Genomic DNA, 24,667 nt, shown 5'->3' with positions numbered 1-24,667 from the left:
TAGGTGCTCTAACTTCACTATGTCCTACTTCCAGTCATTTAAGGGACTGTACTGATAATTAGTATACAGTTTATTCCACAAATGCATTATTTATATTGAGATAATTTTAGCATTAGGTATATTCCGTTATTTATATATATTTATTTGAGTGTCAAGTGCCTATCCAACCACTAATAGATGACTTAATCCATAGCTTATATATTTTGACTATGTGGAAATGCCTTTGTCTACCCCAAAATTCATGATGTCTACAGAGTAGCAGTAAGAAGAATATTGGGAATATTTTTTTTTGTGTGTTGGTAAACTAGCAATTGATTTAATTCCTCATTTATTCAACAAGTATTATTGTGTATCTTCAATGGTGCCAGCTACTGGGAATATCAAGATGAATAAAACATGATTCCTGACACATTTACCACCACCATGGAACTCAATCAAATGGTTGAAATAAATACACAAATAAAAACGGGAAAATGTGAATGGAACAGGCATCATGTAGAGGAGTGGCAAGAAGAGATAGAGTGAAGCTCTTGATTTCCCATTCTTCCCAGTTGAAAGAAGAGGGCAAGTCTTGAACACTCCTGGGATATAAAGCCTGAGGGTACAGTAGTTGAGCCAAGGAGATTGTAATTGCAGGACAGATAGAGACCAAAGTTCAAAAGACCTGAGAGATACTACCATCCTAGTCTCAGTTGCTTCATTTCTCATGGGGATGGCAGGAATACTTGGAAAATATTGTGGGTTTAGTTGCAGACCACCATAAAGCAAATATTGCAATAAAGTGAGCCAAACAAATTTGGTTTCTCAGTGCATTTAAAAGATGTTTATACTGTGCTACGGTCAATTAAGTGTGCGATAGCATTATGTCAAAAAAAAAGGTTCATTCCTTAATTAAAAAATACTTTATTGCTAAAATATGCCAATCATCATGAGTTTTCAAAGAGTTGTAATAAAAACAAAAACAAAAACAAAAAACAAAGAGTTGTAATCTTTTTGCTGGTGGAGGGTCTTGCCTCGATAATGATGGGTGCTGATCAGGGTAGTGATTGCCAAAGGTCAGAGTGGCTGTGGCAAGTTCTTAAATAATTTCGACCATGAAGTTTGCCAAATTGATTCTTCCTTTTGTGAATGATTTCCCTGTAGCAAACAATGGTGTCTGAAACATTTTATCTACAGTAGACTTCTTTCAAAATTGGAGACGGTTCTCTCAAATCCTGCTGCTGCTTTATCAGCTGGGTTTACATACTATACTAAATCTTTTGTTGTCATTTCAGCCATCTTCACAGCATCTTCACCAAGAATAGATTGGTCTCTCAAGAGGTCTCTCAAGAGACCACTTTCTTTGCTCATATGTAAGAAGCAACTCCTTGTCCATTTTTATCATGAGATTGCAGCAATTTAGTTCCATCTTCAGGCCCTACTTCTAACTTTAGTTCTCTTGCTGTTTCCACCACATCCACAATTACTTACTCTGCTGAAGTTTTGAACTTCATCTGTTGGGGTTACAATCAACTTTTTCCAAACTCCTGTTTATGTCAATATTTAACCTCTTCCCATAAATCATAACTGTTTTAAATGGCACCTACAATAGTGAATCCTTTCCAGAAGGTTTTCAATTTGCTTTGCCCAGTTCCATCAGAGGAATTACTATTCACTATCTATGGCAGCAATGCCCTTACAAACTGTATTACTTCAATAAAAAGACTTGGAAGTTGAAATTACTCCTTGGTCCCTGGGCTGTAGAATAAATGTGGTGTTAGTATTGCATGCAAACAACGTGAATCGCATTGTATAGCTCCATCAGAGCCCCTGCGTGACCAGGTGCATTGTCACTGAGCTGTAAATTTTTTTTCCTGAGAGTGGGCTTAAAATAATGCTGTAAACAGATATGCTGTCATCCATACTTTATTGTTCCACTTATGAAGCACAGATGGAGTAGATTTAGAATATTTTTTAAGGGCCTGAGTATTTGGGGGTGGCAAATGAGCATTGGCTTCAACCTATAGTCATCAGCTGCATTAGACCCTAATAGAAGAGGTAGTCTGTCCTTTGCAGCTTTGAAGGCTATGAAATCTGAGATGGCATCTTCTTCCAACAGAAGACTGTTTAATCTATGTTGAAAATTTGTTGTTTATTGTAGACACCTTCATGAATGATCTTCACTAGGTCTTCTGAATAACTTGCTACAGCTTCTACATCAGCACTTATTGCTTCACCTTGTACTTTTATGTTATGGAGATGGCTTACTTTATTTAAACCCATGAACCAACCAGCGGCTAGCTTCCAGCTTCTCTTCTGCAACTTGCTCACCTCCTTCAGTCTTCATAGAATTGAAGAGAGTGAGAGACTTGCTCTGGATTAGGCTTTGTTTTAAGGGAATGTTGTGGCTGATTTGATCTTCTGTCCAGACCACTCACTTTCTCCATATCAGCAATAAGGCTGTTTCACTTTCTTAGAATTCATGTGTTCACTGGACAAGCACTTTTAATTTTCTTTAAGAATATTTCATTTGACTTCACCAGTTTATTTGGCTATTTGGTGCAGGAGGCCTAGCTTTCAGCCTGTCTCAGCTTTTGACAGGCCTTCCTCACTAAACTTAATCACTTTCAGTTTTTGACTTAAAGTGACATGTGACTCTTTCAGTTGAACAGTTAGAGGCTTTTGTGAGGTTATTGACTGGCCTAATTTCAATATTGTGTCTCAGGGAACAGAGAGACCTGAGGAGAAAGAGAGAGATGGGAGAAATGGATGATAAATGGAGTGGTCAGAACACATTCAACATTCATCTATTAAATTCACTGTCCTAGGTGGGTGTGGTGTGTGGCCTCCAAAGCAATTGCAATAGTAACATCAAAGATCACTGATCACCATAACAAATACCGTGATAATAGAAGAGTCTGGAATATTTGGAGAATTAACAAAATATGACACAGCAGAAGCATGAAGTGAGCAAATGGTGTTGAAAAAAATGGCACCAAGAGTCTTCTTTTGATGCAGGTTGCCATGAACCTTCAATTAAAAACAAAATAAGACAAAGAAACCCCAAATGAATCCCCACAGTGTCTATAAAGCACAATAAGTTGAGTGCAATAAAATGAGATATGCCTGCACTTCAGTAACTGCCACAGTAGTCCCCCTCCATTCATTCTTGCCTGTCTTCAATACATATTCTAGGCAGAAGCCTGACCAGTTCTTTTCACACACATATGCACACACACTCACAGTTCATGTGATTCTGTGCTTATTGTCAGTGATTTCACATTGCTCTTCGAATAAACACCTAAGTGTCATCTGTGAGGATCTTGAGATCTAGCTCTGCAATCTCATGTCATCCCTTTTTCTCTTCATTTTCCAGCTGCTTCGATTTTTTTCTAATCCTTACACTTGCAAGATGGGTTTTTCTAGCCATCTCAGGACATTTCGCTCACATTGTTTTTAATATTTAGAATTTTCTTTCCTTCTTTATTTTCCTGGATAATGCCTCTCCATTCTTCAGAACTGAGCTAAAGCCTCACTGTTTAGAAGGAAGTTCTTTCTAACTCTTGTGACTATGTCCTAAAGTAACCTGTACCTTTTCATAGGAATTATTAACACATTAATTCATTCAGTAAATATATATTACATATTTACCATGTGGTCTTCACCTCCTTCAGGCAATTGGAATATATGCATAAGCAAATAAGACAAAGATGCCTGTCCTCATAGAATTTATTTACATTCTAGGGCAAAGAAAGTGGTCAAAACAAAGACATAAACAAATATCAAAGTCACTTGGTAATATGTACTGTGGGTACAATTAAGGAGGGGGAATGAGATTAGAAATGTGGTTGTGTGAGAGGGTGAGGAAGAGTTGGAATTTTAAATGAATAGTCAGAGAAAGCCTAACTGAGAAGGCAACATTTGAGGCAAGACCTGAAGGAGGCAAGAAAGTAAGTACACCATGTGGACATCTTAGAAACAGCCTTCCCAGCAAAGGAAATGGGACATACAAAGACCTTGTGACAAGAATGGGACTGGAGTTGTCAAGGGCCAGCAAGAAGTCCACCGTCTTGAGTGCAATGGGTAAGAGAGAATAGTAGAGACTATGATTAGAGGAGTAAGAGTGAGATGATTGTATGGAGTCAGGTTAAGGACTTTGACTTTTACTCAGAAGGAGAAAAGAAATCTTTGGAGCATTGGAGGGAGACATGAGCCAACTTACAATATAAAAGGACTGCTTTGGCTACTGTGTTGAGGGTAGACCGTAGGTCAATAATGGAGGAAGGGAGACCGGTTTGGAGGCACAGACATTGCCATAACCCAAGTGAAAGGAGATGGTGGCACCAGAGTGTTAGCAGCAGAGGTTGTAAAAAGTGATTGAATTCAGCAAATACTTTGAAACTAGGAAATAGAATTTGTAGACAGGTAGGGCTTTAGGTATATATGTAAGAGAAAAAGTAATAACAATGCTAGGGTTTCTTACGTGAATAACTGGAAATGTGAAGCTGCAATTTACTGAGATAGGGAAGACTGAAATTTGGCTTTGGACATATTAAATTTAAGCTGTTTCTCAGACATTCAAATAAAAATGTCAAGCATACAACTTGGGGTTCAAGATAGAGTTATAGGATGGGCTTATAGACCGTATTTAAAAATAATGACCCTGGGGTGCCTGGGTGACTGTCTGTTAAGCGTCTGACCCTTGATTTTGGCTCAGGTCATGATCTCAGGGTCCTGGGATTTAACCCTGCATCAGGTTCCACATGCAGCCAGGATTCTGCTTACTGATTCTCCCTCTTCCCCTCTGCCCCTCCCTATGCTCAAGCTCAATCTCTCTTGCTCTCTCTCTCTCTTTCTCTCTCTCTTTCTCTCAGTTAAATAAATAAATCTTTAAAAGGAAATAATAAGGCTGAGTGAGATTATCAAAGGAGTGACTATGGATAGATAAGGGACAGGAAGGACAAGGACTGAGTTCTTGTCACCTATCACACTTGTACTGCCATCTTTATTGTCATTATTGGATTAGTGCCATCTCCCACACTGACTGAGGTAGAGAGGAAATGGAAACCCAAGGGAAAAAAAGTAAAGAAACCCAAGGAAAAAAATCTTCAGGTACCTTCTTCTTTTTCCCCCACTTCCCAGTGACCCATATTCTTTTAACCTTTGTTAGCCCAAACTTTAGCCTTCATCCCTCTCAATTTATCCCATCTCTATTGCACACAAAAGCTTGCACTTACTACTTATATTTATCTGTACACATTCTAATGCAATATTTACTATGACTTTTAACACAAATAGAAATACATCAAGTTCAGAGTTTGATGCTGGTCAGAATTAGTGCAATAAAAAAGGAAGCATAATTTTACTGTACTTGGTCTAACATAATTTATCTTTCTGTTCTTAAATTTTTGTTAGCACTTCCATTAAAGGAGGTGAAATTAGTATCTCTTATTTAACATCTCAGGGACCAAAATGTTTGAGCAGAAAGTGGATAGATGTTAAAACCACAAACCGAGAATCGAGATTGTTTGGTTGACTCCTAGTCACAAGACAGAAATAAGATTTTCACATTTGCCTAAACTTTCCTTCACAAGGGAAGAAGTTGGCACATTAGTAAAAAAAAAAAAAAAAAAAATTAGAATGGAAATTTTGAATACTTACTGTTTTTGTTATTTATCCTTCATTCTTCAGAATTAATTATGCATATTTTCATTAATAGCCTAAATGAATTACAGGGAGACTGGTTAAGAGAGAAGTGTGTCTATATTTTGTATGCGAAAGAAAGCATTTTATACCAGAATCTCCTTAGACTAGTGTTTCAGTTTCAAACCTACCATTTGACAGAAATCTCTACATACCAGAAGTTTTCCATTGAATCCCTTCCGCCAGAGTTCTGAGGCCTAAACTGTGAGTAGCTCCAAATCTGAAAGAGCTGAATGGTAATTATTTCAGTCCATTAAAGTCCTGAGGAATCTCAGTCTATCTAGAAAGAGAAAAGAAACAAGCAATGACTATAACAAAAACTGAAATGCTTGATTTCACAGTTTGGTAGACAATGTTGAGGCTTTTATGAAATGTCACAAATAAAAAAGTAGTTGAAAATAATTCAACAATACACCCACAATCTACACTTTCTTTAGGAGCTTGGTCAACATTGTCACCATGGATGTAGAATTTCTGAGCTTTATAGATCGATTTCATCACTAAGAAAAACACCACCTACGGATCCTTAGCACTCTAACTGTTGTGTCAAGTAAGGGTTAATTTACAGGCTGAATTATTATTAAGCGTATTCCCACACCATAACAAAATGATGGACCTGAGAAGATGGAGTACTTTCCAGTTTATAAAGTCTGTCAGAGACCAAGTTCTTAAATGGCCAATTTGAAGGAAGCTGGCACACAATTTAAAGATGTAATTTGAGTCATGGCTGATGATATACTTTTACTTGTTTAGCCTTTTATGCAGCTTGTTTGCATTACTTGAACAGATTTGCTGTTTCTATTCTAACTGCATTGTGTATGGCATGAGGAATGCTGATTAATTCTTGTCGGTAATCATCACACATGCTGCCAATGTTGTGCATTTATATCCTCCATTACATAATCTATGTATGCATTCCTTATGTTATTAGTGGAAGTGGCATGTAATAGGTAAATAAACCTGCTCCTGATTTAGATTTAAAATGACTGTTGATCCTTTTCTGTCTTTAAAAGTTAGAAACTGCATCAGATGGAAGAATCTGGTATAGGCTTCATCCGCTTCAACTAACTTTAATTAGAATTCTTTAATTGTCCCTACAGCTGCCACCAATAGTAAACTCTAGAATATCAATTGTAATTGGAAGATAAATTTGCATTTTATTCATGGCATGAAGTTAATATGTCTTACTTTGTGAACTTTAAGTCAGTAAAGTTATTTGGGGCCTTCGGAGTGTCCCTGAATAGCCCTTTGTGATCATTTTGATACTTCTATAGTAGGTGATTGTCTTATCTATTTACTTCTAAAAAGAAAAGTAACTAAAATATGACTTCTAGTTTAAAATGACTTACTGGTTTATTCAGAGACTAGTGAGTAAATAGATTTTTAAATAATGAGTTATATTTTCTAAAGACATTTCTCTAGAAGTCCTAAAGCATTAAGAGGAAATAAACCATGTCACTCTTTGCTTAATGCTCACAGTCAAATTATAAATTATAGCAGAGTTACATAGGAAAAGGAGAGAAAAATAAATAACAAACTAGTGTACGCATGTCTTCATAATTTTATTCCCAACTTTGTCAATCTTTTCTTGAGTTGGTAAGTTAGAAGCACCAAATCAGATTATTAGATTCAATACAATTAGCCTTCTTATTTTCTAGAAGAGTAAAGGAAGTTCAGATTTTGAGAATGGCACTGTTCATGATCTTTTATTTCAAAGTTGTCTACTCCTTAAAGAAAGTAGAAAATGTAACTACTCACAATGGCTTAAATAATAAAAAAGGAAGGTATTATCTTAGAAAATCGAAAGGTCTAGAGAAAACTAAAGCAAGGATCACACTATTTTTTACCTTATTCTGTCTCAGTAGGCTTTCTTCTGAGGCCTCATCTGTTTGTGTGGTCTCTACAACTTCTAAATGTCTATTTTCCAATGCTAAGAATTCTTGCATAGGGAAAAATTTTCTTTCCAGACAAGTCCAGCAAAAATCCCAGAACTAATTCTTGGCGGATCTAGTTGGCCTCAGTTAGATTATGTGCCCCACACTTAGCCAGTCTCTGTTAAACAAAATTTTGGTTAATCTTATGCAAATGCAATATGCAAGTTTTGCTTAACCTTAGGATATGCTTAAGATCTGAACTGAATGGAGATAAGCCTCTTCCAACCACATTTACTGAGAGTAAAAGAACCGTAGTTCTCCAAAAGTCAGAGTATGACTATTATAAACAAAAAAGGTAAATTGACATTAGACAAAGAAGAAAAATGAATGAAAGAAGAGTAGCAAGGACGGACTAAAGAAGGGGAAAGAGAAGGAAAAGTAAGAGAAAGAGAGGAAAGGAGAGAGAAAAGAAAAGGAAGTGGTGACTAGTGTCTGCCAAATGATGTTTTATTGAAGGGTTAATGGGCGAGAAAGCAGCAGGAGGGAAGAGGCAGAGAAACCAGGATGTTCCTGGAATCCTAATAGGATAATTAATTTCTGTATAATTGTGTGATAACTCTATTTGGTTAACTTGAAAGATCCATTTTTATTAATTAGTCATGTATATGCATAAACACACACATACAACACACAGGCACACACATCATTATAACTGCGGGTCTACCTGAGTTACTCCGTTGCTTTACAGAAATGTGTACAAATATTGATTAGCTATAGGCTTGTATATGAGATTATCTGTTTCACAAAAGTAAGACAAGATCACAAAATCTCAAAATACAGACCAGATTTTAGCCACCAACTTTATTTAACAAGCATTTCACACAGATTCCTTAACTGTATTTGCTACTTCATCATTGAAGCTACATCTCACTAGGTTTGGCCCAATAAGTATGATTGAAGCCACAGGTTTACTGGTTTCAGCATACTTAATGTTTTTCATCTTGGACTCAAATACTTTATGCTCATAAGAAAATTCATATTTGTTGTTCCTAGGAACAGTGAAGTCACATTTTCCATTTTGTGCTATAATTTTATCAAATAAGAAAACCATATGTAATAATAAATGATTATAACAACTTTGCTATGAAAAGAAAAATGGCACATTTGAAGAAAAAATGTATTTGTTCTTTATTGAAAAGGAAAGTGTAAATCCTGCATACAGGACTTTTGGTTTCCACTTAGGAATACAGAGAACTAGAAAATATATCACTCTAAACTTTACTGAGAGGAGAGGAGGATCTGTATTAGAGGAAAAGTAGAGTCAAAACCATAAAATGTGAGAGTAAATGCAGGGCAGGTAAATGCAATAAGTGTGTACCATGTGGAGGGATAGAAACTCTCATCATTCCCTGCACTTAAATCTCTTTGCTAGAGAAGAAAGAAGTACACAGTAAGTGGGGCCTATAATCTTGTTAGAAGCTGGTGGTATTTCCAAGTGTTGGAATCCATACTCTTTGTGGCCAACATATAGGAGCTCCTCCTCTCTGTCCCAGTGGTTCAGGTAGACTGGTCTCACACTGCTAACTTTGGGGGTGAAAGAGGGAATACAAGAGCCCATCTTGATTAATAAGTATATGGACAGATGATTCAGGGATAGTTACAAGATATGTCTACCAAAATCAGGATTCTCTTTCAGTCTCTCTTTCTCTCCCTCTCTCCTTTGCCCCCACCCACCCCAGAAACCACTGCAGAAAGTGAAATATTTTTTCTGCTAAGGTTCCCAAAATGGAACATGGTATAAGTGGAACTGCTAGTGACCATGTTGTTCATTCCCAAGAATGGGAATCTTCCTGAAAATGAAGCTAAACAGATCCAAGCCTAGATTGGAGACAGAGAAAAAGACAACTAACAAGATCTCCTAAACACACAGATTCAGCTATGCCTCTTACTGGGTTTTTAGTTACACAAGTCAATCAATTCTCAATATGCATTAACAAGGAAACATGGAACATTAACATGGAAAAAATCTTCAAGTAATTAAATACATGTTTGCTTTATACAGCTTATATTTGATTCTTATACATATATGTTTTTATTCTTACTCTCAAGTTTAGAATAAAAGAAAATAATTGTAAAACTTTAGCTAATTTGGCCTTTTTTGTTGATATAAATATGTAAGAATTAAAATATAGATATATAAACACCTAAAATAGGTAATGTTAAGAAAGAATAGTTTATGAAATCTTGAATTAGAGTTCCCTTTATATTTGACTAGTAAGAGATAAATTTGGGGGCTAAAAAATTGATATTTATTTTGAAAAAAAAATCTTTATTACAAATATCAAAGTGAAAAGTTTGATCCAGGAACACTGCTATAAAATCTAAGAAGTGTGACATTTAAATATGCTTGTAGGAAATTTAATTATGCTTTCTTTTATTTAAACAATGAATGCTTTCAATATAATTGGAACATCTTATTTAAAATAAATGGTTTGGCTTAATAATGAGTCTATATACATAATTATGAATTTTCAAATTTTCTATGTCAGTAGAATACATACTAATTTATAAACACTGATTTTTGTTTAAAAAGTAGTGATATTCATCCTAAAAGCAAGACATTTGTGTTTACAACATTGATAGTATTGATAAATTCACATATTTCAAAATCTAATTGATTAGTTGACAGAAAGGATTCTTACATCATTTGATAGTGGATAGTTCAAATATAACCACAGCCATTTTTACTGTTCTATTATATTTCCCATATGTTTATGTTCAATCACTTATTTGCCTGTCTCTTGTTTAGGGTGAGAAAGTCAACTTCTCTAAGTGGATCCTCTGCTCATTTCATTCGCAAAAAGGTAACTCCTTTAGAGTTAATGTCACCAATAGCTCACGAATGTATGTAATTACATAAAATATTACATTTCTCCAAAGCTTCCAACTGAAAAAGGAGACAATTAAAGTAGACTCCCAACAAACATACATTTTAACAAGCCTCATGTATATTAGAGGCTGTCAGTATCAGCATGACATTTATTTTAGTTCTTTTTGCTTTTTTAAAGGAATGGTTGATACCCTTATAAATTATTTTATATTTTTGAATAAGAAAGTATTTCAAAAAGTGGAAAGTACTGAAAACAAGACAAAGCTAAACAATCTTTAGCAACTTTGATGGAAGCCTACTCTTGGCTCTCCCTCCTACCCAAACTGCAGCCCTGGAAGCAGTCTTTCATCTGGTGACACAGTTCTTTTTAATTATAACTTAATGATTTTTTTTATCAGATGTCAACACATGTGTGCTGATTCATTTGTAAATGAAACACATTCATTTGTAAATATAGTAACTTTTCATATTTAATCAGGTAACACTTTCTTAAATGGACCCTGTCCCATCTCTTATTTTACCAGAGATTTGCTAAGGCTGAATGACAGCCTCCTAAACTGGCCTTTGGGTTTCTCAGATGGCTCCAAGGCAAAATGAAAAGGGGACCTACTGACCTCCTATTATTTGCTTTTTCTTAGTCAAGCATTTTAATATAATTACCTCACCCATCCACACAAAGCATATGTGCATTATTACCTCACATTAAAAAAAATAATAAAATTAAATGATTTTCCAGTGTTTGATTCCTAATCCTTTTTCCTTTCTCATCCTAACTCCCAAATTATTATACTCACAGAGACCTTGATTTATGTTAAATGCTTACTATAAATCTTTATCAAGTTTTCTCACTAGGACACTTCACTGGGAGATTAAGACATGATTTCTCAGCCTGGATTTTTAGGTACATGATCAGATCCAGACCTTAGTTTTCAACCTTATTTTCTATTTTCTTCCTATAAAACCTATGACTATATTTCCTTTTTGAATTAGTATAGGTCTATCCAGAAGCAGACAAAACAACAGGATTAGAGGTGCAAGAAATGTATTATGGGAAGGAGCAGGAGAATGTGGGAGAATCTTAAGGGCACCAAGGCTATGTGATGCTTGTGTGAGACAGTGCAGGACAAAGACTGGATGGAATGAGCTGCAAGAAAGGTCTGCAGAGGCTGATTTTTGCAAGCACTGGATATGCCCATTCCCTGAGGGCCTTTGTCAGAATACTAAATCTGGAGAGAGTTAAGTCTGAAGAAAGCAAGGGGAAAGCATCCCTTTCCCCAAGTGAATGAATTCTTCCTATCCAGTCTTATATCCTGGCCCTCTTGATTAAGCACTTTCTAAATGCAACCTCAGGGCTACTTTCTGGTCTCTTACTGGTTCAGGCCAGCTAATTCTTACAAATACATTCGAATATAGTCTTTTTCCTCCCTTATCAAACCCCACAACACTCTGCAGGGTAATTCTAGGATTTAACTTTAGTCATGGTCCTAGAAGCCGGGAGACATAGTCTTGATAGGTCCTTAGGAGACACCTGCTATCTTGACGAATAGTTGCCTCTGCAGAATTTCTAACATGGAGGGGAAGCTATATGCCACTTCTGTAAGCTCTGAGGAGTCGGTGCAAAGCCAATATCGTCAGAAACATCCATCTGTGTGCTCTCATCCCATATTTCAAGATCTCTGGCTTTCCCAACCAGGACCCTGAATTTGGGATAAAAGATCTGCTCTTTCTGAGCATTCTAAGGTCTCTGGAACTCTGACTCTATCAGATCTTCGATCTGCTGTTTAACTGTTCTGCTCTTCCATTCCAGGAGACAGGTGCTTTTTATTGGTTACCAAGAGTACCTTTGGCTTTCATACTTATTAACTACTTGTTAATTGGCCTTGGTGCTTCACCATTTGCAGGGTGTCAATGTCGAGACAATTTAGCATTAATCAGCCGACTCTACCATCTTTCAAATTCCTGAACCATTATACCTGAAAGACGAATACTCACCCAGTGAAATCATTAGCAATTGGGGCTTTTTCCAGGGACTTTCTGTTATCCACCTTCCATTCAGACTGAGTGGTAAAGATGAGCCATAACTAAATCCCCATCTTGCCACTTGTTTTATCAAACCACTCTCAGTACCACTTGTATTAGTTGGGATCTGCAGAGAAGCAGATGTCAAGGATGCAAGAGATCTATTGGGGAAAGGAGTAGCAATAGGTGAGAGCAAGCATCGGACCATGGTATAGGTGTAACAGCTGTGATAGAAGAGAGGAAGGACAGTGAATTAGGTAGGAAGAATCTCAGACCACAGCATGGTTCTGAGCGTATTGAGTGGCTCAGTTAAGCTTCTACCTTCAGCTCAGGTAATGATCCTTAATTCCCAGGATTGAGCCCTGCATACAGCTCCCTGCTTAGAAGGAAGTCTGCTTCTCCCTCTGCCCCTCACCCCACTCGTGCTCTCTCTCTCAAATAAATTAAAAAAATCTTGAGAGAGAGAGAGAGAGAGAGAGAGAGAGAGAGAGAGAGAGAGACCACAACACAGTTCTATTAAAGATCTGGGATCCCTGGGTGGCGCAGTGGTTTAGCGCCTGCCTTTGGCCCAGGGCGCGATCCTGGAGACCCGGGATCGAATCCCACATCGGGCTCCCAGTGCATGGAGCCTGCTTCTCCCTCTGCCTGTGTCTCTGCCTCTCTCTCTCTCTCTGTGTAACTATCATAAATAAATAAAAATTAAAAAAAAAATTTGGTTAGGCCAACGGAAGTCCTTGAGCCAGAGTTCACACTGGAGGAATCCTATGTGTTGCCTTGCCATGCTCACTCATTGGATAAGAGTAACCAGCAGTTGTAACATTAGAGTGACTGTGGAGGTAGACCTAGAGGGATAGAGTTGGGGCCATCAGTGAATCATGCACCCTGTAGTAGGAAATGTAAGCAGTACATTTGCATGGACATCATAGTAGCCATTTCCTGAATAAACGGATGGCATAGTTATGATTGGAAACATGGATTTGGGAGTCGGATTACATGAGTCCAAATACTGTTGGGCCACCTACTAACTATAGTAACTTTGCCATAAAATCACCCACTTGTTCATCTTTAAATTGATAATAATGGTTGCACTCATAGAGCCACTGGAAGAATTAAAAGAGATCATTCACATGAAAGCTGCCATTATTATGATTATGTTCACTGTTCATTCAAAAAAAATATAACTGAACTTGTTTGCACATCCATCCCTAATCCTATCTAGTGTTAGAAACTAAATATTAAGTGTTTCTGTGTCTTCCTAGATAATATGACAATTACAAACACCATTTAGAATCAGGCTACTGAGATTTAAATACCAACTCTGCCGTTTCTAATTGCGTGAACTTGGATAAGTTACTTGAACTCTTGAGTTGTGCCACCTGTAAAATGGTGATACTAAAATGGTAAATCCCTCTTAATTTGGTCGTGACTCAAAATTTGGTAAGGATAATGCCTGGCCCTATTAAGAGCTTGATAAAGGCTAGTTCTTATTGTTCCTATCCTTGGGTTTGATTATATTCAATCCTGTTTCGGTTATCTCAATCCTACATGTTGGAAGGGAGGGTGACGGTGGTAGCAGAGTACAGGATCCTTTCCAGGAACCTAACAGAGTCTAAGCCCTAGCTTCCTTTTGGGTTATCTTACATTTTCCTCACTCTGGAATCTTTATTTAGTCTGAGTGGGGAGGTCTGGTTCTTTATTCCTTGTTTATGACATAAACTTTATGCCTTAAAAGGTTCAGGGCTTAGTTTCTTTCACCACAAAAAGCCTTGCTTTTTGAGATTAAAGGGTTCTTTTGGTTTTGGTTTTGATTTTTTTTAATCAAAAGGTCTTTCTTTGTATATTGTGATATCCTGTCTTTCCCCTAATATGAAAGGAGGAATTGAGAAAGGGTCAAAGAGTCAAGGGAAATACAATTACAAGGGGCAGATTTAGTTAATATCTCAAAATATTATTCCTCTACAATGTTTCTCTAAAGGCTTTTCTCACTATTAATTGGAATTCTATATGTTTAATTTGTAATTTGGATGCCTTCTCTTCTTGGAAGCACTTGTTACAACTCCAACCCAAAGTGCTTTTGTCTTCTAACTTTATTAAAGCAGCCATTACCATGTTCATTTTAAATGGCCTGGTCCATACTCTGTCCTTTTCCACTAGACCATATGCTTCTTGTGAGCTCCCAATAAACCTTATTCTTTTTTGATACATACATTCTTTTTAGCACCTAGCACAGGGCTTGACACATAGAAGCACTTAAAAGTGTTGAGCGTATTAATTGAACAAATTACTAGAAGCTGGTTATAGCAAAGATTTACAATTCTGTGAATCTCCACTTACATTTTCTTGGTCTTCAACAGGGCTTATCTGTTGTTGTAGATCATCGATATTGATGTAACTAAGTACAGCATATTAATCTTCATTTTGGTCAAAAATATTAAGCATTCTATGTGCCATCCTTACCAAACTTGGGAGATGCAAAATTGAATAAGGCTTTCCATCAAAGATATTCTTAAAACAAGCAATTTTAAGTGATGTGTATACCCAGCACAGAGCCTGACACAAAGTAGCCATGAGAACTGTTAGAGAAGCAATGAATAAGGAATTCTGATGAAGTTATGCATGGCTTACTTGGGAGCACAGAGCAGATGCCTTTTGTTTGTCCCAAGGAAGTCTTAAAGGAGGCTGTGACCAAGCTGAGTCTCAGAAGATGAACAGCAGTCAGACAAGGAAAGAAAACAGAGGGACAGACTTGGCAGCATAAGCAAGTACATGGTGGTGTAAAGCAACAGAATTATGTACTTTAGGTTTTAAAAAATCAGATTTGTTTATATTTTATCCAGAATACATTTTCTGTGCAATACAGGATTGTGGTTTAGCGTATGGACTCTGGAGCCAGACAGCCGAGGTGTAAATCTCGGTTCTATCACTTAGTAACTGGCTATATGATCCTAGTCAAGTATTCCATCCTTTCCGTGCCTAGGCACTCCAACTGTAAGCTTGGAAATCTCTTACTGTTGCTATGAACTTCAAATGAAGCCATACAGGGGCCCTTGGGTGGCTCTGTCAGTTAAACGTCTGACTCTTGGTTTTGGCTCAGGTCATGATCTCATGGGTCATGGGATCAACCCCCATGTCAGGCTCTGAGCTCAATGCTGGGTCTGCTTGAAAGATTCTCTTCCTCTACCCCTCCTCCTGCTCGCTAGCTCTCTCTCTCTCTCTCTAAAATAAATAAATAAATCTTAAAAAAATGAAGCCATACATGTAAAGCATTCAAAAGAATCTGAGGGGGAAAAGAGTATCTAACAGAGTAAGTGCTCAACACATTTTAGGTTAATGAAAATTAAATATCATTTTCTTTACAACTTTGCGTAAGAACCCGTTCCTATTGAATATGTTTGAGATCCTTGTTTCCATCCAGAGATTCATCATAGGTAAACTAGGAACAAGGGTCCGCTCTCCCAGGAAACTCAGCAGAATCACTTGGGGATCTTTTCAAATCACCTATCCATTTGGCTTTCCTTCTATCCCCCAATTTCAGAAATATTGCCACTACTTTAATGAATCACTTTAGTGGAGGAGAGTGTAGTGTGACATTTTATTCATGGGTGTTGAGACAAAAAAAAAAAAAAAAGACTGAATTTAACTTTACAAATGTTCTAGATACAGAATGGCTAACAGTTAATCTTAGATTGAGATAGCCGATATATCTGACCTCAGGTCCTTTATGTTTTACCAGTCTGTATCATTGCAAAGAGTAGGAAAATAACCAGGTGGCATACTTGTTCTGGGTATGCTATAGTCTCAATGACTTCTAGTCAGAACTCCATAATCAATCCATTCCTTTGCTTTTTTTTATAATGAAAAAGGTATTATTTTTTAAAAATCTTTTTCTACAATGAATCAAGAGAAAATAGAAGTGAACAAGGAAAAAAATGTTTCAACTCAAAAATCATAATTTTTCAATTATAGCAAATAAATTCCAAATGATAAATAAAACTTGCAAGAAGGGACCTGGGTTTCCCTGAGATTTTCATTCACTGGAAGAAATAGTTGGGAAGTGTGGTCTGAGAACAGGGAGTATGTTACAATGTTTTTCTTGGCACAAACTCATTAATTTACTGTTTAAAACCTGTTCATGTTTTAGCTAGATACTTTGGTTATATTTATAGACTTTCATTCTGCTAAAGGTGATTAACCGTTAAGATTTTATTTTAGGGACTCCTGGGTGGCTCAGTGGTTGAGCTTCTGCCTTCGGCTCAGGGCGTGATCCTGGGGTCCTGGGATGGAGTGCCACATTGGGATCCCAGCAGGGAGCCTGCTTCTCCCTCTGCTTATGTCTCTGCCTCTCTGTGTCTCTCATGTGTAAGTAAATAAAATATTTTTTTAAAAAAGGTCTTTTAAAAAAAAGATTTTATTTTAAATGTTTGACTCCTTATGCCATAATTTTGATCAAAAAAAATTTCACCTGTTTAGTCAGAAAACTTCAATATGAAGTACCCACTATGTGTTAAACACATGTAGTTGCTTTATTTGTAAAGTGGAATAAGTCTGGAGACTAAGATTTAGATGATACAAACTTCTCTGCTTTATTTGTTAAAACCATAAAAGTCAAGAAAAATATGATTTAAAAACTGAGACACTTTATGGCATTGTAGTGATTAACATATAGTTAATTCACAAAAAATGTTTTGTGTGAGTCTATCACTACAGCTATAAAGGTATATTATGATCCAACAATCCAATATAGGTGTGGCTTTTTGATGTGCTAAGGATTGCTACTTTCAAAGTCTATTTTAGAGCAATTCCCCTAAGCCATAAATAATTATATGTAATAATGATGGAGTCTTAAACTTGTGTTATTTTATAATCTTCAAAATGTAATATTTTTTTAAGTTTCATTTCAACCTCATGCAGATCAAGTAAAAAAGTCGGCACCATTAGTAGTAATAACGGTTTAGGATTTGAACATACAGTATGTTCCAGGCATTGCGTTAATGTGCATTACCTATGTGTAATTTAAAATGCCTTCACTCTTTTAATCTCCATAAGAAATCTGCAAAAGAGGGCCTAGTATTATCCTCATTGTACAGAAGAAACTAAGACTGAAACCAAGTTAACATAACTGTTCGCTGGTAGAGCAAGAATCGATTTAAAGATCTGTCTGATTGAAGTCCATGTTCTTAAGCATTGTGTCACACTGCCTCATGGGACCTTGCTGGCATCTATGAAGTCATGCATTTCTTTCATACACAATACCTGATATTTTGATACATATGATTAGAACCTGAATAAACTGTTCGATTCATTTGAAACAAGTTCCATATATACAGAATGTAAAAATGATAGTTTAGCAAATAATTAATTTGTACATGTACAGTCAATGAAGAATATCTCTCTAACTAATTGTTGAAAATGCACCAGTTTATATTTGGACGGCCTGGGTCCAGATCCTCTCCTCCTTTGATCTTATTTCCTTGTCTTCCTTAAGAGCCTACATTGTCCTTGCAGATCCTGCTGGCTGAGCAGGCTGTCATTTCTTGGACAATCTTTCCAAGCTGGCAGACATGCTATTCCAAGGCTCTCACAGTTGCTATGAGTTTTGTGGGAGATTTACAGATTCCTTCCACAGATACCTCATTTTCCTGCTGATACTACTGCCTGCTTTCCTTGCAGTAAATCCTTATTATCTCACTTTATTTCTCCATTTCCCCTTTCTTTCTAGTCACATGGCTGCTGCTTCTCTCCACCTATCAACCAAAACTCACTTCTCTTTATCCCTGTGCTGTTGGCATTCTCATTTAGACATCACTCTTGTTATGTCGGCTTGTTTATTTGTGGTTATATGCAGGCACTCCTAATTTTTTGCATCCATCTTCCATAAACATCACCATTTTGTCAGAAAAGACCACCTTCGGGTAACACCACCAGGAATACATTTCTCCCCCAGGAAATATGACAAAACCTTTTTCTTCAGTGCTTCCTGTTCTTTCCCTTTAAAGCATTTCTCTGCTGAAGCAGCTAAGTGGCTGCACAACATAATCCTGTATAAAGCTGGCAGAAATGCTATTTCAGAGCATTCGTGTTTAACTCTTTATTGTCCATTTCGTACAAGTTGTACAAAGGCACATGAGTTTTCACTCAGGATACACTTTTTAAGCAATTAGGATCTGTCACCCTCTTGAAACCCCACACTCTGTGTTTTTCTTTGTTGTTTCTACTGTGCTCTGAGCCCCCGCAAATGCTCACTATCTGGACTACATCAAGGGGCTGCATTTCCTTCTGGCTTCTGGGTTGGATTCAGAATATGAGAGACACTAGCAGGTAGGAATGACACTGAAGAGGAAGGATTTATTACCTCAGTTCTCTCCCTGTGAGCCTTGCTTCTGACTGATGGTTTCCTTGCGGCAAAGTCCAAAGCTCTTGGATCAGGAGACCCTCACCGTAGAACTAACTACGCACTCTCACTGCTGTATTTCCTAGCCTGCCCCCACCCTCCAGTATGGCTTGCCTCTATGTTAGCTTCCCAGTCCTGACATATCCATTACTGGTTTCCCACGTCCCTGCCACACCCCTTAAAATAAGTCTCATGACAGGGCACTCCTCAAATTACAAACCTTGAATGTAGCATCTGTCTTCTGAACTGACTGACAGAGACTTCCAGTACTCCATAAGGAATTAGATACAGTTGTTGCCTTTAAGGAACCTGAACTGTAGAAACAGAGCCAACCATGTAAACACATGAATTGCGAATTATGGGACATGTAATAGAAGCCCATAGAAGATACAGAAGAGAAAGTGATTGGTACCATCTGGAAAGAGGGTATCAGAAAGGGCTTTCTGGAGTAATGCTTGAGTGGTACCTGGAAAGATGAGCTCGTTATCAACGGGCTGGGCTGTGGCCGGGGCAGAAAGGCCATTCTCGGATGAAGGAACAGAGCTAGTGAAGCAAGAAAGCCTGGGACCTTATCACGTGTACACAACTGCAAACTCCTGATCACAGGAGTTTGGAGAGGAGCTCACAGGGGAGAAGGAGCATGAGAGTCCAGAAGAGTCTGAGGATCTTAGAGGGGCTAATGTGCCACACTAAGGAATTTGGACCCCATTCTGTATGTCATGGGGAGCCACAGAAGTTTGTGCCCTAAAAAAGTGGAAAAAATGAATTTTGTCTTTAGACGAGAGTGCTCCAGTGACTATGAAACTCATTTGAAGGAAAACACACTGGACATATGAAGAGGAATAGAAACAGGGAAGAAGCAAGAGACAAATTCAAGCACTAATAGCCAATTTAAAAGAAGTAGAACTGATAAAACTGGCCCACGTATTAGAAATGGAATTGAAAAAAAAAAAAAAAAAAAGATGTGCCGCCTTGGGTGGCACAGTCCCTTAGGCAACCGACTCTTGGTTTCTGCTCAAGTCATGGTCTCAGAGTCATGATCTCAGTGTTGTGAGATTGAGTCCCACATTGTGCTCAGCGCCTAGTGGCTTAAGATCCTCTCTCCTTTTGCCCCTCCCCTGCCCTCTCTAAAATCAATCAATCAATCAATCAATCAATCAATCTTTTAAAAATGAGAGCCATAGGATGATCCCCAGGCTTCTCCTTGGTGGTTGGTAGCATCGTTTCTGAGACTTGCAGTGCAAAGGAAAGGTGTGCTTGGGGATAAAATAACAAGGCAAGACAACTCGTTTTGGTGTTAACTTTTTCATGGGACACCCACATGTAGAAACTGGGGTGTGCTGAAGAGAGCTCTGGACCAATGACATAGATTTCAGCGTAAGCACAGAATAAATGTAGCTGCTGTCGCTATGGAAATGGCTGGGAAAACTCAGGAAGGGTGTTTCATGTCAAAAGGAGAAGGATATTGGCAGAACCAGCAACTTTTATGTAATGATTTTAAAAATAAAGTTATTTAGTCTTCAGAAGATGCTAAGCATATCTGTAGTCAATAACTTATTCGATGTGTACCATAGAGCTAGGTTATAGACATCTTATTTTCCTAATTTCACTAATGAAGAAACTCTGCCTTAGAGAGTTAAGCTAGGGTCACAACACCACAATCTAGTACAAACGAGGCTAGAATTCAAACCTTTAATCTCTTTTCTAGCATATCTTACTGCCTTCTTATTGTTTTGTTTTAGCAGTATTTATAAACATAAGGCAAGAAATAAAGAATAGGGTAAAATATAGGCAAAGGGCTCTTGGGAGCCATAAAAAAATGGTTCTAGTGATGGAAATGTCTGTATTTTATAATGTGCCGTTGTTTAAAGACATTTTATTTTGAGGAATGCAACCTTATTTATTTTACATGTTTGAAACTATGTCTCAAATTTCATTTGTTTAACCTGTTTATGCTTTTATTTTCCTCACCTAAACTTACTTTATATTTTCTCTACTTACCCTGGCAGCCACTGGAGTGTTTACTCACTATCTTTTGACTGTCTCACACATGTAGTACATTGTGGCTGAGTTAAAAGAACCAGGACTCTAAAGACTGGCCTATCCTGCCACAGGACTGCCACAGCTTTCACTTACAGTTAAGTATTACATAGAGTTATAGATCTTGAAACTAATTTGGAAACCAAAGAGGGCATTTGTACCAGGTTCCTGCTTCACATTTCTGTAATAGTTTCCTGAATCATAATCTAAGGCTATGAATTGGAAAGGCTGTGTGAAGGAAAAATGCCGAGATAAGAGTCCTTAGATTAATGTTAATACTATGCATTATGCAACATGACCCCAAAACTAGAATATTCGTATTCGATAGATGATACCATGATATAATAATTTATGGCTGACTTTCACAGAAACCATTGGAGAGATTCACAATTTACTAAGGGAAAAGAGTTAATCAGGAAAGCCCTTATACTAATGTCAATTTCTGAGTATTTTGCTGAAGACTTAAGGTAAGCTTTAAGAAAACAGATCAGATAAAAGTAGAATCATCATGTGGGTCTGCTTCACTCTGCAGATGAGAAAAAAAAAGAATCCTCCATTATTAAATTAGTTGGAAAAGAAATTCTTCATCCTCCTCCCACTAAATCTACAACTGCTTTTATTTTCTTAGTATAGGGAACAAAGTCATAATTTGGAATTCAGGGAGTGAGGAGATATTGATTGGAAGAGAAAAGAAGGGAAAGTGCAGATGAGTAGTTTGGCAGAACAGGAATGTAAATTGGGGAATGTAGTAGGCTTTTCAGGCTGAGTGAAGCCTCACTTGAAGTCTGTGGTCATTGATCAAAAGTAAAGCCTGTCAAGATGGCTGTGAGTTTTCCACCATCCATATTCATCAGAGGTGTATAATCTAATGTAAACAGTAAATTAGATTTAGCAGGAAAGAACTGTGAAGAGATAGATGGAGCAGGGAGTGTATGTACTGTATTGATTTAAATGAGATAACATGAAATCTAAGCTTGTTGAGGGGAAACGGAATATGAGTGTATCATAGGTAGTAAAAATTCAATAGATCAAAGTGGTGATGGATTCAAAGAGTTGTTGAAATGAGGGTACCCTAGGGAATGAGATGGATTAGAAAGATAATTGGCTTAAAATTTTAAATCACTGAATAAGAAATTGAAAAAAAAGTAAAAGAATAGCAAACACTCTGGACGTTAAAAGTTTGAGAATATTGCAGCAAAAGGTGTGAGGGCAGACATAAGGGACATTTTCTTCTTTTGCTACACATCTAGTAACCTAGCTTAAAGTACATATTTGAACAGTATTCTCTTGATTATCTGCTAAACAAAGTGAGTTTCTTTCATGCATATAAATGCATGAACATCTCATAGTTAGATTCTAATTGATTTGTACATAGTAAACCCATTACATAAAGTGGGCCCAAGGCATGCTACGTGTCTATTTGAAATGCTCTCATTTTCAAATGGTACTAGCCAAGAAATTATTTTAGATATATGACCCCATATATCATAATTTCTTGGCAAGATTGCCCTATATTTTATTTTATACTTTCTCCCTGGAAAAGAGAATTCTGAGAATGCCAATGGAATGAGCTTTCTGAAAAGGTATTTACTAAGTCAAAATTTTAGAAAAGTGAAGGCTCTGCTAAATTTTGCAAAAATGATTTCAAGACAGTGTGCACTAATTAAACTCCTAACAGTTCACGTCTCTGCTTAATACATCTTTATCACAATGTTGGGTTTTATTATTTTATTCTTCACCAATTTTATGGTAAAATAGTATCTCATAGATACTTTTATTGGCATGTGTCTGGTTATAAGTATAATTAAAATCTTTCCCTAATTTTCATCTCTTATATTTAGTTTTTTAGTTATCAATTCATATCTTCTGTTTTTCTATTGAGAATTCAGTCTATTTCTTAACAGCTTGTTTTTAAATGTAATATTAAGTCTAATTTTTTAGCAAATACATGTCCAATTGTTTGTTTTTGATCTGATTATTTAAGGTTTTTGACATATGCATTTTAATTTATATGTAGTCATTCAAATGTCATAAGAATTGTATGCTGCAAGCATTATTATTCCAATACTGTATGTGAGAAAATAGAAATTCAGACAGGTTAAATAATCTGCCATAGGTCTCACAAAGCAAAGTTTTGACGCAGCACTGTCTGGCCCCAGACTCATTCACTTTCCTATATTCCACTGTAACTGGACACATAAAGTTTGATGATGAGAGGATTTTAATAGAAGCATGTAACATGAAGCCAAAGTAAAAGCAGAGTGAAGAACCATATTTGGGAGGTATAAATACAATTACAGCAAGGGCTGAAGAAAATGGATCTATAGAACAAAGGACAGTGATGAGTTGACAATTACTCCAAGATTTCCAGCGTGGCTGGCTGCTGATATAGTGGCATTACCCAGTGTGACAAAGAAACCAGGCACAGAGCTCTGTCACTGCAAGATGATAAGCTGAATTGTCTTCTCCACATTTCATTTCTGTTAGTGACAGTACATACAGTTTGAAATGCCTTGTACAGAAAACTCTTGCCAAGTTGGGTGGAGAGGCCAAGTTCACAGTTAGACAAGTAGATTTGGACAGGTTTTCTGTACACAGATGGAACCAAATGACAAGCCCAATGTTTGGTGTATGGCAAGAAGAGCAGAGCACCTATTAATTTCCAGAGGAAGCTCCATAGAAACAGTTTAAGGAGGAAAGGAGGGTGGGGAAGGAGGTAGAGGGATTTCTGCTAGAACACATCATATAGGTCGCTGGAAAACCTTGTGTTTCATAACATTTACAGAAGAATAGCAGGGTATACAGTAGGTTAGGTTTGAGGTAGGCCACTTAAAGCTTTTGTAGTTTCACAAAACTAAGAAACTTTGAAAGTTTGTAGTCAGTGCACTAACAAAAACCAGTAACAATCCTTAAAAAAAATTATTAACACAGTTTGAAAGATGTGTTAAGTTCCTTGTACATGAAGAACAGCTGGAGTAAATAGAGAAAATTTGCCCCTAAAAAAATAGGTGGAGTAGGCTTATGAAAGGATTTTAACAAAAGGCTGAGGTTGCTGAGTTCTAGAAAGAATGAGAAAATGCATCCCCATCGGGGGAACCTACAATAGTATTTCCAAGACAGAACATGTGGCCACCCTGAGCTAAGAGCAAGAGCATGGGGTGAATGGGCATCATGCCCTGCTTGATTCTCCTGAGCTCTCCTGATGAGTTCAGCTGTGCAAGAACTTGGAGGAATAAAATATGAACACACTAGGGAAAAACTGTCCATGAACCAATGCGATGTCCATGTCATACTGACACTGTTCTCACACAAATTATGATGGAGGCAATTTGCCTACAGAATTAGACCCAACTATATTTTAGAATTCCAGGCCATGGGAGGTCTGCTTTATAATCCAAATTACTCCTGCCACCCCTGACACTCTTATTTGCTGTATAATTTTCCTACCTGGCATTTCTCACAGCTTGTATATTCTGTCCTCTATCCATTAAGCTCTATGAGGACAGGGACTTAAATTGTTTTGTTCACCACTATATCTACTTTGTCTGGTATAGACTAGCATATAAGGTATCAATGCTTACTTGTGAATTGAATGAAAACAAACAGTATATCATTTATTGAATCAAAGATAAATGCTTACTATGTCAGACCCTGTGTAAGCTGCTAAATACACTCAACGGTGAACAAGTCACAGACTTGCTTTTTGAGAAGGTGCCTTGCTAGATCTGGTGGGATAGATAAGTAGGCAGTTACAATACTATATGTTTAACA

At 37.1% G+C, this 24,667-nt stretch overlaps 1 long non-coding RNA gene across 1 annotated transcript; it reads right to left on the bottom strand.

The window, feature by feature from the left end:
* Positions 1-689: 689 nt before the first annotated feature.
* On the bottom strand, positions 690-18,953 carry LOC144303798 (uncharacterized). The gene is made up of 4 exons (XR_013370770.1): positions 18,818-18,953; positions 5,838-5,962; positions 5,641-5,699; positions 690-2,717 (listed from the first exon to the last, which is right to left on the bottom strand). It is a non-coding gene; the product is annotated as an uncharacterized LOC144303798 (long non-coding RNA).
* Positions 18,954-24,667: the final 5,714 nt, after the last annotated feature.

The sequence above is a fragment of the Canis aureus genome, chromosome 33, assembly GCF_053574225.1.
Source record: "Canis aureus isolate CA01 chromosome 33, VMU_Caureus_v.1.0, whole genome shotgun sequence".
Classification (NCBI taxonomy): Eukaryota; Metazoa; Chordata; class Mammalia; order Carnivora; family Canidae; genus Canis; species Canis aureus.
Note: the sequence above shows the minus strand (reverse complement) of the source record. Positions and strands in the feature narration are given on the sequence as shown.